Source organism: Hibiscus syriacus, unplaced genomic scaffold (genome assembly GCF_006381635.1).
Source record: "Hibiscus syriacus cultivar Baekdansim isolate YM2019G1 unplaced genomic scaffold, ASM638163v2 tig00110597_pilon, whole genome shotgun sequence".
Classification (NCBI taxonomy): Eukaryota; Viridiplantae; Streptophyta; class Magnoliopsida; order Malvales; family Malvaceae; genus Hibiscus; species Hibiscus syriacus.
The window spans coordinates 6,078,634-6,092,966 of NW_024062795.1; the positions used below are offsets into that span (position 1 = coordinate 6,078,634).

At 38.7% G+C, this 14,333-nt stretch overlaps 1 protein-coding gene across 2 annotated transcripts in view; it reads right to left on the minus strand.

The window, feature by feature from the left end:
- LOC120134547 (AP-1 complex subunit gamma-2-like) overlaps positions 1-14,333 on the minus strand; it is a 29,312-nt gene that overhangs the window by 10,085 nt on the left and 4,894 nt on the right. The window lies entirely within an intron of this gene.

The window sequence follows — 14,333 nt, forward strand, 5'->3', positions numbered from 1 at the left end:
TTGAAGGAGCATGTTTTGAGATTTTTTCAGGATTTTTATTTGGGCAGGGTTAGGGAACATGGGGTTAATCATGCGTTTATTACGCTCATTCCAAAGAAACTTAATTCGGATAGTGTGGAGGACTTTAGACCAATTAGTCTTGTGGGTAGTCTTTACAAGATTCTCTCTAAAGTGTTATCTATGAGACTGAGCTGCTGTGTAGGAGATATTATTAGTCAATCTCAGTTCGCCTTTATACCGGGGAGACAGCTGTTGGATTGTGCCTTCACTGGGAATGAGGGAATTGATTCTGTGGAATGGTCTATTTTATTTAGAGCGATGACAGAGATGGGTTTTGGTAACAGATGGTCTTCGTGGATTTCTCAATGTCTTTCAACAGCTTCGATTTCAATTCTTGTGAATGGGTCTCCTTCGGACGAGTTTCCTATGGCCAAAGGTTTACGATAAGGTTGTAGTCTCTCTCCATTATTGTTTAACATTGTGGGCGAGTTGCTTCATTTGATGCTTTCTAAAGCAGTAGACAAGGGTCTGTTCCAAGGGTTTGTAATAGGGAAAACTGATAATACTACTAAGTTCTCTCATCTTCAGTTCGCTGACGACTTAATCATTTTTTGCCAAGCTTCGATTACTCAGCTCAAGAACGTTAAAAGAGTGTTGAGGATATTTAGTATCATGGCAGGTCTACATTTAAATTTGGTTAAGAGTAAGCTTTTTGGAATTAACATGGAGGAAGATGAATTAACAGACTGGGCATCACAAGTGGGTTGCTCAGTAGGTTCCTTTCCAACATAATATTTGGGTCTTCTCCTGGGTGCCAAGAAGAATTCAGAGGCTCTATGGGATCCAGTTTTTAGGAACTTTAGTGCCAAGCTTGCTGGGTGGAAAGCTTCATGTCTGTCATTGGCCGGTAGGACAATTTTATTGAAGTCGGTGTTATCCTCCTTACCAATTTTTTTCTTATCTTTGTTTAAAATGCCATGCAAAATTGGTAAGAAGTTAAACTCGTTAATGGCCAATTTCCTATGGGGTGATAAAGAGGAAAAGAGGAGAATCCACTGGGTGAACTGGAGTTCGGTCTGCAGACCATTAAATTGTGGTGGATTAGGTGTTCTTGATTTGAACCTCACTAATCGGGCTCTACTAGGCAAGTGGGTGTGGAAATTTGCCAATGACAAAAATTCCCTTTGGAAAGGCGTGTTGTGCAGCAAACATAAGGTCAGCCGCAATTCAATGTCTATTAGGGAGGTATCTCATCCTCAATCATATTGGATTTTGAGAGGAATAGCTAATAACTATTTGAAGAATGATTCGGTAGGAGATTGTCTCAGGTCAAATTCGAAATTGAAAGTAGGAAATGGCAAGTCCATTTCTTTTTGGAATGACTTTTGAGCAGATGAGTGTTCTCTGAAATTCCTTTTCCCAAAAATTTTTGTGCTCTCTCCTAATAAAGAGGGGAAAGTTGAGGAGTTTGGCAGCTTCGAATCGAGTGGTTGGGTGTAGAATGTCCAGCCTAGGAGAAATTTGTGTGATTGGGAATTGGTCCAATGGTTGGAGTTGATGTCTAAGGTGAAGGATATTCAACTTTCAGAACTTGTGGATGATTTTTTATCGTGGACCACTAGTGGAGATGGATTGTTCTCAATTAAATCTTGTAGAAATACTCTTGGTAATATGTCTGGGGGTACTGCTGTGTGGACGAAAGGGGTTTGGCTGGGCTTTGCACCACCTCGGGTGGAAGCTTTCCTTTGGCAGCTTGCTCACCAGAAAGTAGCAGTCAAAGTTGAGTTGGTTAAGAGAGGTCTACCCCTAGGGGATGATATTCTGTGTCCATTTTGTAAGAAACAAGAGGAATCTGTGCAGCATCTATTCATCACTTGTAATGTTGTTTGGGAACTATGGAATAAAGTAGCTAGTTTCTGGGATATTGCTATGGTTCTACCACAAGATCCTCCTTCTCTTCTTTGTTCATGGGGTGAGTTGAGGGCAAAATCTACGATTTGGAAGTTTATTCCGGGAGTCATCTTTTGGTCTATATGGAAACATAGGAACGCAATGGTGTTCGAAGGAATTCTTTTAGACAGAGTGTCACTGTTCTTCATTGTTAGATTCAGGCTTGCTAAATGGTTCCATGCCAAATTTCTGGGGATTAATATACAAGAGGATGTGCTGATTGGTAATCCATCTCTTGCAGATGGTGTTTCATCTTGTAATGTTAAAGATCGTATTGTCTTTCGGTGGTTACCCCCCCAGTAGACTTCCTAAAGATGAATGTCGATGGAGCTGTTAGGCAGAACGATTCGGGTGGAGGTATCGGAGGTTTATTAAGAGATTGGAATGGTTGCACTCTTTTGATTTTCTCAGAGAGTATTGGTCAAGCAATCCCCCCACTTGCTGAATTAAAAGCTATAAAAAGAGGCATGGATATTTTTCTGTCTTCTCGGTGGGCTTCAGTTGGTAGGTTGATCGTTGAAAGTGATTGCTCGTCTGCAGTGGAATGGATTCAATCCCCGGCTCTAGCACCTATTTTTTTCTCGCCTATTGTTTATCAGATTTCGAGTCTTATCTGTGAAAAGGTTCATTCAGTAAGGTTGATTCCAAGGGAGTGTAATGGAGAGGCAGATAGCTTAGCAAAGAAAGGGATAGGTTGATTGTAAGGGTCTATTTGTGGTTTTCTTGACTAAGTGTGTAGGTTTTTATGTTGGGAGGAGTGTTTAAGTCTTATGTCAAGCAATTTAGTGTTATTTTTAACTTTTATGTAACTTTCAATATTAATAAAAGTTCCAAGGCACTCTTTTCCTCCTTCCTATGATTAACGACCTTTCTTCAAGGTCTTTAAATTAAGAAGGGGGTTTTTAACGAGGCCTTTCATTCCTATCAAAAAAAAAAAACAAGCACAAAACTTTTATTTTTCATCATGCAGTACTAACTTAAACCATAATGTTTAAGAGAAATACCATTCCTCGATAAAGCAATCATTTTTCTTCTTTTTCTTTACAAGTTTTTTTTTGTTGATAAAAGTTGGAGGTCTCATTAAAAACCCCATTCATAATTGATCCTTTCCGAGAGGTAAGGAACAACTAGCGGAAGGAGGAAAAGAGTACATCATTTTATTGATATGAAATTCATAAAATAAAATGCCTTCGAATTACAATAGATAAGACTATCCCCTGAAAATGCCAAATAACATCCTCAATAAAACTACTTAGTCAACCAACCCCTTCTTTAGCTAACTTATCAGTCTCCTAATTACAACCCCTAGGAATTAAATTAACTATCAACGCCCTAGACAATACAAAAAGCTCAATATTCTTAATTAGATTACTAAAATACACAGGTGCAAAAGAAGGCGAGTGTATCCAATCAACAGTTGTTTTGCAGTCAGTTTCCATAATCAATCTTCCTTTATTAGACCAAACCGAGGAAAAGAAAATTTCAGTTGCTTTCCTAATTGCCTTCAATTTTGCCAATGGAGGAGGACCAGATCCAATACTTTCTGAAAACGACGTTAAAGTGGAACCATTTGAATCTGTAAGAATTCCCCCAATGCCACTAGCCAACCCATCCTTTGTGACAACACCATCAACATTAAATTTGTAGAAATCCGCAGGAGGAAGCCATTTTCGTACTGCTCTACTCTTTACCTTTGAGTACTTAACACCATCTGCTAAAGTAGGATCCGCCATTAACAAGCAAACTAAGATCGAAACTTGTTGAAACTTGGCAAGAAACCACTTAGTTAATCTAAATCTTACAATGAAGAAGAGAGAAGACTTGTCAAGAACTTTTTTCTCGAAAACAATTAAATTTCGATGTTTCCAAATAGACCAAAGAACCACACTCGGGATAAGTTTCCAAATCACAAAATTTGCCATCAAATCAGGCCAAGAACTAATGAAGGATGGAAGATCAGAAGGCATAGCTGAACAGATATCCCAAAAGCTGAAAAACTTATTCCAAATCTTAGTAGTAACTGAACAGAAAATAAACAAATGTTGGGCAGACTCCTCATGCTGATTACATAACGGACAAAGATCCCTATTAGATAAGGGAACTCCTCTTTTCTTCAACTCTGATTTCACAACCAATTTTTGATGAGTTACTTGCCAAAGAAATGTTTCAACTCTAGGAGGAGCCAACCCCAACCATACATGATTTTTCCAAATAGGGTTTTCAAGATGATCCTTATCAATAGTCTTTCTGCAGGATCTCACCGAAAACATCTCATCACCCTTCCCAGACCAAGATAGGAAATCATCAACTTCGTCGGATAATTGTATGGTATTCAATTTTATCTTTTTTTATAGGAATGGAATGCCTCGTTAAAAACCCCCTTCTTGATTAAGGAGCTTGATAATAAGTTCCTTAATCAGCGGAAGGAGGAAAAGAGTGCCTTGAATTTTATTAATAATGAAAAGTTACATAAGATGCAACCATTACACCAATAACAGTACATAAAACTTAAAAACATCTCCCGCCATAAAAGCCTTCACAGAACATAAAACTTAAAAACACCCTCTGCCATAAAAGCCTTCACAGTAGACCAAAGAACCACAATTGACTCCTAGCAATCAACCTATCTTACTCTTAGCTAGATTGTCAGCCTCCCCATTGCACGCTCTTGGAATCAACCTCACTGAATGTACCTTACCAGTGATGAGAGTCGAAATCTGATAAACTATAGACGATAAGAAAACAGGAGCCAAACCCGGGGCCTGAATCCATTCCACTGCAGACTTACAATCACTCTCAACAATCAACCTACCAACAGATTCCCAACGTGATGACAAAAATATTTCAATGCCTCTTTTAATAGCCTTTAACTCAACAAGTGGAGGAGTTCCTTGACCAACATTCTCTAAAAAAGTCAAAAGGGTGCAGCAATTTCAATCTCTTAAAATACCTCTAATCCCACCACCCAAGCCATCTCGCCTAACAACTCCGTCAACATTCATCTTAAGAAAATCTACTGGGGGGGAATCCAACGTATGACATGACTATCTTTGGGTTTTGATAGAGAAAACCCATCTACAAGACATGGATTACCAATCAGCACATCCTCTGTAGGAATTATAGAAATGAGTTGTCAATCCCTTAAGTTATGAGATTATGTAATTATTTTCTGTTTTTTCAATCCCTTATTTCAAGGGATTACATCTCCTAGGATTAGTTTCCTTTCTTAGAGTTTCCTAGTTTAGAGGCATAATTTGTATATAAATATGTAATATGTTCTACTGAATGTACACAAGAATAAAAATAACAGACTTGTCTGTTTTCTACAGTCTGTTTTCTACATGGTATCAGGTTAGAGCGATCAATCCGATTTCCGCTTCTCTTTAAATCAATTCCTATTCAACTTTATTTTTTTCATGGCTAATCCGGATCCCTCAGCATCCGAAATCACTTCCCAGACCAGCCCCTCTCAATCTGATTTTCAGATTTCAGTTTTCAAATTTTCAAAGCAACAGAGGAAAAATCGCCTTTGGTGTGAACATTGTAAGAAGCCAGGCCATATGATAGATCAATGTTGGAAGCTGCACGGAAAACCAGTCGATTGGCAGCACACACGGTCCAGGTTTCAAAAGGAGCCTCATATTGCCTCTCAAGATGATTCCTCAAGCAGTTTTAGCAAGAAACAGATAGAGGAACTGCAGCAGATTTTGAGCAGTATGACAGCCAAGCCTACAAATGTGACTTATACTACTATTGATGGAAATAATCCATATGCTTCCTCGGTACAATGGATAATAGACTCGGGTGCATCAGATCATATGACAGGAAATATTAATATCTTGGAGGAATATAGTGAAAGCAGCTTACCAGCTTCTATCAAAATAGCAGATGGTTCTCTCACTACAGTCAAAGGGAGTGGTTCTGTTACATTAAACAAAAATCTACTACTTCATAATGTCCTCTATGTTCCTAGACTTGCATGCAATATGTTGTCAGTCAGCAAATTAATTAAAGATTTTGGTTGTAATGTTGTGTTTGGTACTGGTGGTTGCATTTTTCAGACACATGGCTCGAAGAGGGTGATTGGCAGTGCTAGGCTGGGCAAAGGATTGTACACCCTTGGAGGTAAAGCATCTCATAATCATGCCTTATCTAGTGCTCTTAGGAAACCAATTTTATCTTCTGATCTCAATACCAATAAAATTATGTTATGGCACTCTAGATTAGGTCATCCTAATTTTTTCTATCTTTCCAAAATGTTACCGAACTTATTCATTAATAAAGATCCGTCTTTGTTTTCCTGTGAAATTTGTCAAATGGCCAAACACACCAGAAAACCATATATTCCGGCCAAATTTGAACCAACATCTTTTTCCATCATCCATAGTGACATTTGGGGCCCTTCTCCTGTCAAAAGTATTTCTGGGTATAAGTGGTTTGTGTCTTTTATAGATGATTACTCTAGGACAACATGGGTTTTCTTAATGAGAGAAAAATCTGAGGTTGAGTCTCTCTTTAAAAGTTTTTATCAAAAAGTTGAAACCCAATTTGACACAAAAATCAAAATTCTAAGGAGTGACAATGGGAGTGAGTATTTGAATAAAACCCTTGGGTATTTCTTTAAGGAAAAAGGCATTGTTCACCTTACTTCTTGTGTCAACACACCTCAACAAAACGGGGTAGCAGAAAGGAAAAATAGACATCTTCTAGAGGTTACTAGGTCTCTTATGTTTGCTGCTAATGCTCCTAAGTATCTTTGTGGGGAAGCTCTTCTTACAGCCACTTACCTCATCAATAGAATGCCAAGTAAAACCTTAGATTTCAAAATTCCTACTAAGGTTCTATTTCAGCTGTATCCCCATTTTAAACATTTAAACTCAAGTCTTTCTCCTCGGGTGTTTGGGTGTACAGCCTTTGTTCATATCCACAACAGAGGGAAATTAGATCCTAGGTCCATAAAGTGTGTGTTCTTGGGCTATTCTTCGAGCCAGAAGGGTTACAAGTGTTACTCACCTTCCACCAAAAAGACCTATGTCTCCTTTGATGTTACATTTTTTGAAAACCAACCTTATTTTTCAGGAACAGAAATTCAGGGGGAGAGTTACAAGGAATTTCAGCCTGTTCAAACCGATATTTCTTTACAGCCTATTAGTTACAAGGAATTTCAACCTGTTCAAACCGATATTTCTTTACAACCTATCCTTTCCTTACCTATTACTGTCTCTCCAAAGCCGGCTAGCACTGTCCCAGTTCCTAGGGAGGGTGATGGGAATAACCTAAATAACTCTGATGAATTACCTTCCTCCTTATCTCAGCACTCTAGTCCGTGCAAAACACCTTCCACCACTACCAAAAATGCACCTAACAATGACCCTGAAACCATAACTCCCCAACTGAAACAACTCAGTGTTTACTCAAGAAGGAAAGATGTTGCTGAAGAAATCAGTCAGCCTAGCATTTGCCAAGAACCAGATTCAGATCCTGTTGCAGCTGAAACAAAAGGTAATGATGGTTACCAAGAGGCTACTACTGTTGATCTTGATGACTTTCCTATTGCTATTAGGAATGGGGTAAGAAAATGCACTGCTCATCTCATAAATAAGTATGTTGCATATGGGAAATTACAGTATAATTTCAGGGCCTTCACTGCCAGTATTAACACTGTGAAAATCCCAAGAAATGTGACAGAAGCATTTCAATCTCCTGAGTGGAAAAAGGCTGTGGAAGAAGAGATAAAAGCATTGCAAAAGAATAAAACATGGAGTTTGACAGATTTGCCAAAAGGGAAGAGAGCTGTTGGATGCAGGTGGATATTCACAGTCAAATATCATTCGGATGGGAGTGTGGAAAGATACAAGGCAAGGCTGGTTGCTAAAGGTTTTTCTCAGTCCTATGGCATCGACTACCAGGAGACTTTTGCACCGGTTGCAAAATTGAATACCATCAGAATATTGTTATCAGTAGCTGTTAACATGGACTGGAAATTGCATCAGCTGGACATAAAGAATGCTTTTCTGAAAGGGAACCTTGAAGAAGAGGTATACATGGAGGTCCCCCCCGGATTAGAAGGAAAAGTCACTAAGAAAACTGTGTGCAAGCTCAATAAATCCTTATATGGCTTAAAACAGTCTCCCAGGGCTTGGTTTGATCGATTTGCTAAGGCTATGACACAGAATGGTTTCAAACAAAGCCAAGCAGATCACACATTATTCAGAAAAATTACACCGAGTGGTAAGATAACCCTCCTAATTGTCTATGTAGATGATATGATTATAACTGGCAGTGATATAGAAGAAATAGAAAAGCTAAAGATGAATCTTGCAAAGGAGTTTGAAACCAAGGATTTAGGGAGTATGAGGTATTTCCTGGGTATGGAAGTTGCAAGGTCCGAGGAAGGGCTGGTCATAAACCAGTGTAAGTATGTTTTGGATCTTCTTGCAGAAACTGGGATGCTCGACTGCAAACCAGTTGAAACTCCAATGGAGCCAGGCTTGAAATTTTGCAAGGAGAAGACTGGAAATCCAGTAAACAAGGAATCCTACCAAAGGTTAGTTGGGAAGTTAATCTACTTGTCACTGACCAGGCCTGATATTGCATACTCAGTGAGCATTGTCAGCCAACATATGAGTGATCCTCGAGAAGAACATTTGGAAGCTGTTAACAGAATTTTAAGGTTCTTGAAATTTACCCCAGGAGCTGGACTTATATTTAGAAAAAATCAAGACAGAACAGTGAAGGTTTATACAGATGCAAGCTGGGGAGGTGAATTAACTGATAGAAGGTCAGTTAGTGGCTACTGTACCTACGTTTGGGGTAATTTGGTGACTTGGAGAAGTAAGAAACAAGCTGTTGTCTCTCGAAGTAGTGCTGAGTCAGAGTTTAGAGCAATGGCTCTCGGAATATGTGAAGGAATGTGGATTAAAAGACTGCTCACAGAACTGGACTTAGATGAATTTTGAGATTTTTAGTGACAGTCAATCAGCTATGAGTATAGCAAAAAATCCAGTGCAGCATGATAGAACGAAACACATTGAGATAGACAGACATTTTATTTACGAGAAGGTCAACAATGGAGTTGCAAAATTGCAGTACATTCCGACGAAGAAACAACTGGCAGATATCTTCACCAAAGCCCTTCCACGAGTGACTTTTGATGAGATGTCATTCAAACTGAGTATATACAACATATATACACCAGTTTGAGGGGGAGTGTAGGAATTATAGAAATGAGTTGTCAATCCCTCAAGTTATGAGATTATGTAATTATTTTCTGTTTTTTCAATCCCTTATTTCAAGGGATTACATCTCCTAGGATTAGTTTCCTTTCTTAGAGTTTCCTAGTTTAGAGGCATAATTTGTATATAAATATGTAATATGTTCTACTGAATGTACACAATAATAAAAATAACAGACTTGTCTGTTTTCTACAGTCTGTTTTCTACATCCTCCTGTATTGATATCTTAGGGAACTTGGCTAAGAACCATTTAGAAAGCCTGAATCTGACAATGAAGAACAAAGATAGCCTGTCAAGAGAAGATCCTTCAAAAACCATTGCATTCTTAACTTTCCAAATCGACCAGAAAATGACTCCCGGAATGAACTTCCAAATCATCGAGTTCTCCCTCAACTCACCCCAGGAACAAAGAAGAGGAGGGTCTTTGGGTATAACGAAAGATAAGTCCCAGAAACTAACTATTTTGTTCCATAATTCCCAAACAACGTGACAAGAAATGAATAAATGTTGCACTGATTCTTCTTGTTCGTACAAAAAAGACACATGATATCATCCCCTAGAGATAATCCTCTCTTAACCAACTCAATTTTAACTGCTACTTTCTGATGAGCAAGCTGCCACAGGAAAGCTTCCACTCTAGGTGGAACTAATCCCAGCCAAACCCCTTTACACCACGACACACTGCCCCCAAACACATTACCAAAAGTATTTATGCAAGATTTATCCGAAAACAGTCTATCCCCACTTGCAGACCAAGATAGGAAATCTTCCACCAACTCTGACAGTTGAATATCCTTCAGCTTAGACATCAATTCCATCCACTGATTCAATTCCCAATCGCACAAGTTCCTTCTTGTTTCAACATTCCACACCCAACCACTCGGTTCCAAACTACCAAAATCTAAAACCTTCCCCCTTTAATAGGTGAAAGCACGAAAATTTTAGGAAACAAAATTTTTAGTGGAACATCATCTGCCCATACATCATTCCAAAAGGAAATAGATTTTCCATTTCCCACTTGCAACTTCGCATTTGATCTAAGACAATCACCTTCCGAATCATTCTTCGAAAAATTATTTGCAATACCTCTCCAAATCCAAGAAGATTGAGGAGAAGTAACCTCCCTAATAGACATTGTATTGCAACTAACCTTATGTTTGCTACACAACACACCTTTCCATATGGAATTTTTATCATTGGCAAATTTCCACACCCACTTACCCAGTAAAGCCCGATTAGTGCGGTTCAAATATAGTACACCTAGACCACCACAGTTCAATGGCATACAAACCGTACTCCAATTCACCCAGTGAATCTTCCTCTTTTCCTCCTTATCGCCCCATAAAAAATTAGCTAATAAGGAATTTAACTTCTTACCAATTTTGCAAGGCATTTTAAACAGCGATAAGAAAAAAATTGGTAAGGAAGTTAATACCGACTTCAATAATACTGTCCTTCCAGCCAAAGACAAACAGGAAGCTTTCCACCCAACAAGTTTGGAACTGAAGTTCTTAAAAACAGGATCCCATAAAGCCTCTGAATTTTTCCAAGCACCAGGGGAAGACCCAAATAGTCTGTTGGAAAAGAACCAACTGAACAACCCACTTGTACTGCCCAATCTGTTAATACCTTATGCTCCATATTAATTCCAAACAGCTTACTCTTCGCTAAATTTAGATGCAAACCTGCCATAATACTAAAAATCCTCAACACCCTTTTAACATTCTTGATCTGAGTTAGAGAGGCTTGACAAAAAATGATTAGGTCATCGGCGAACTGCAAATGAGACAACCTAGCAGAATTTTCCGATTTCCCGATAACAAAACCTTAGAACAAACCCCTGTCGACTGCTTTAGAAAGCATCAAGTGGAGCATCTCACCTACAATGTTAAACAGGAGTGGAGAGAGACTACAGCCTTGTCTTAAACCTTTGGCCATGGGAAACTCTTCCGAGGGAGACCCATTAACGATAACCGAGATGGAGGCTGTTGAAAGGCACTGAGAAATCCATGAGGACCATCTATTCCCAAAACCCATCTCTGTCATTGCTCTGAATAAAATTGGCCATTCCACAGAATCGTAAGCTCTACGAAAATCAACCTTTAGAACAACCCCTTGCAACCCTTTTTTTCTCCAATAGTCGATTCCTTCATTCGTAATAAAAGCACAATCCAACAGTTGTCTCCCCGGTACAAAAGCAAACTGGGACTAACTAATTATATCCCCAACATAGCAACTCAATCTCTTAGATAAAACTTTAGAGAGGATCTTGTATAGACTGCCTACAAGGCTAATAGGTCTAAAATCCTCCACACTGTTCGGATTAATCTTCTTCGGAATAAGCGTGATAAACGCATGATTAACCCCATGTTCCCATTTCCTGCCCAAGTAAAAATCCTAAAAAAACTTCAATACATGCTCCTTTAAACTAGGCCAACATTTCTTGTAAAAACCCATGGTGAATCCATCCGGACCTGGTGCTTTAGAACTGTCCGATGAGGCTATCGCTTGCCATACTTCCTGTTCTAAGAACTGCTCCTCTAGTTTCTTAGATTGGTCCTCTGTCAGCTTTGCAAAATCCAGAGATAAATCTTCTACTTCCATTGTTGACTTTAAATTGTAGGCTTTCTTAAAATACTCCGCAATATGCAACTTGATCATTTTCGGATCTGAGACCACATAGCCATTAAAGTTCAAAATTGTGATTTCATTTCTTTTACTTATGTTTAGAGCAGACAAATGAAAAAAACTTGTATTTTTGTCCCCATCCTTAATCCATCTAGCCCTTGATTTCTGAAACCATATGCTTTCTTCAATCCTATACAGCCTCCAAAGATTCGATTTGAACTGCATCAACTGATCCCACTCCTGTTGAGAAAGAACCCCGCTTTGTGCCTTAAATTCAATATCATTGATTTTCAATTCCAACTCTGAAATAGAGTCAGAAATCCCATAGAACTTTATGTCTGACCAGTTTCTGATTGATTTCTTTGTTTCTTGTAAAAAACTGAAGATACCCCTTCTCTTCTTACTCTCCCTCAAATTATCTAAGGATGATTTAACGACATCCTCAAATCCTTCCTCCTCTAAAAGACAATGCAAAGTCGACCATTGTTCCAATTCCCAGTCACAAATTTCTTCTAGTTCGAATATTCCAAGATCATCCATTACAATCATAACTTCCAAAGTCGACCACCTTCCCTGTTTTATTTAAAGACAATGCAAAAATTCTAAGAAATTAAATTTTCAATGGGGAATTGTTTACCCAAACATCATTCCAAAAGGATATTGACCTACCATTCCCCACTTGAAGCCTTGAATGAGATCTCAAAGTTTCTCCAGTCGTATCATTCTTTAAGAAGCTGCTTACAATTCCTTTCCATATCCAAGAGTCATGGGGAGAATACACCCTACTAACTGACATAGCCAGTCTGTCTTCATTGTGTTTGCTACAGATCAAATTTTTCCACAAGGAATCTTTTTCGTTTGCAAACTTCCATATCCATTTTCCCAACAAAGCCCGATTAGTTAGATTTAAATCCAAAACCCCCAATCCTCCATATTCAATTGGGCTACAAACCGTTTGCCAATTCACCCAATGTATACGACTCTTCTCTGACCCATCACCCCTCAGGAATTTAGCCATCATGGAATTCAGTTTCTGGCTAACTTTGCTAGGCAACTTGAAAATATATAGGAAGAAAATCGGAAGAGAAGACCATACCGACTTCAGGAGCACTAATCTGCCAGCCAAGGATAATGAATTAGCTTTCCACCCTGCCAATTTTTTGTGGAACCTTTGGATAATAGGATCTCAAAGGATAAGAGAGTTCTTCTTTGCTCCAAGAGGTATCCCTAAATATTCCTTAGGGAAAGAACCCACTGAACACCCTATGGATGAAGCCCACTCCTTCAGAACGTCTTCTTCCATATTTATTCCGTACAGATGACTTTTCGAAATATTTAAATTAAGACCAGCCATCAAGCTGAAAATTCTCAAAACTTTTTTCACATTTCTAATTTGTCTGAGGGAAGCGCGACAGAAGATGATAAGATCGTCTGCGAACTGAAGATGTGACAACTGGCAAGGATTTTTAGCCCCTTCAATAGAGAAGCCATAGAATAGGCACATATCCACAGCTTTCGTCAACGTCAAATGAAGTAACTCACCAACTAAATTGAACAACAATGGTGATAGACTACACCCTTGTCTTAATCCTTTTGACATCGGAATTTCCTTTGTGGGGGAACCATTTAGAAGGACAGAGATAGACGCGGAAGTTATACAAGACGAGATCCACGAACACCATCTCTTGCCAAACCCCATCTCATTCATGATTCTCAAAAGAATAGGCCATTCAATTGTGTCATATGCTCTGCGGAAGTCTGCTTTAAGAACAACACCCTTTAGACCTTTTTTCCTCCAATAATCAATACATTCGTTAGCAATAAAGGCACAATCCATCAACTGTCTACCAGGGATGAAAGCAAACTGAGAAGAACTTACAACATCATTGACACAAGATATGAGTCTCTTGGACAATACTTTAGACAGAATTTTGTATAGACTTCCAACGAGACTGATCGGTCTATAATCCTCCAAACACTCCGGGTTTAACTTCTTCGGAATAAGGGTAATGAAGGCGTGATTTACTCCATGATCCCACTTCTTCTTTTGATAAAAATCATTAAAGAATCTCATGACCGAGTCCTTAAGACTAGGCCAACACTTCTTGAAGAAACCCATCGATAGTCCATTAGGACCAAGCGCCTTATTGCTATTTGAACTCGAGATTGCATCCCATACTTCCTGTTCCGAAAAGAGCACCTCAAGTCTATCCCTTTGGTCATTTGATAATTTTGAAAAACCCATATTCATATCCTCCACTTCTAACGTTGCTTTACTATTGTAAGACCGGAAGAAAAAATCTTATACATGATTCATTATTTGAACTGGATCCGAAGTTTCCTTACCATCAATTTACAAATGTTTTTCAGAAACTCTAATAAGAAAGTTTGGTGTTCCACAGACAATGAGCATGCACATAAAATTCATCTCAAAAGAAAAAGATTGAAACCAACAACCTCTCTACTATCATAAAGAAATGAAAATGAAAACCTCGATGCAGTTATGCACTGGTGAGAGAG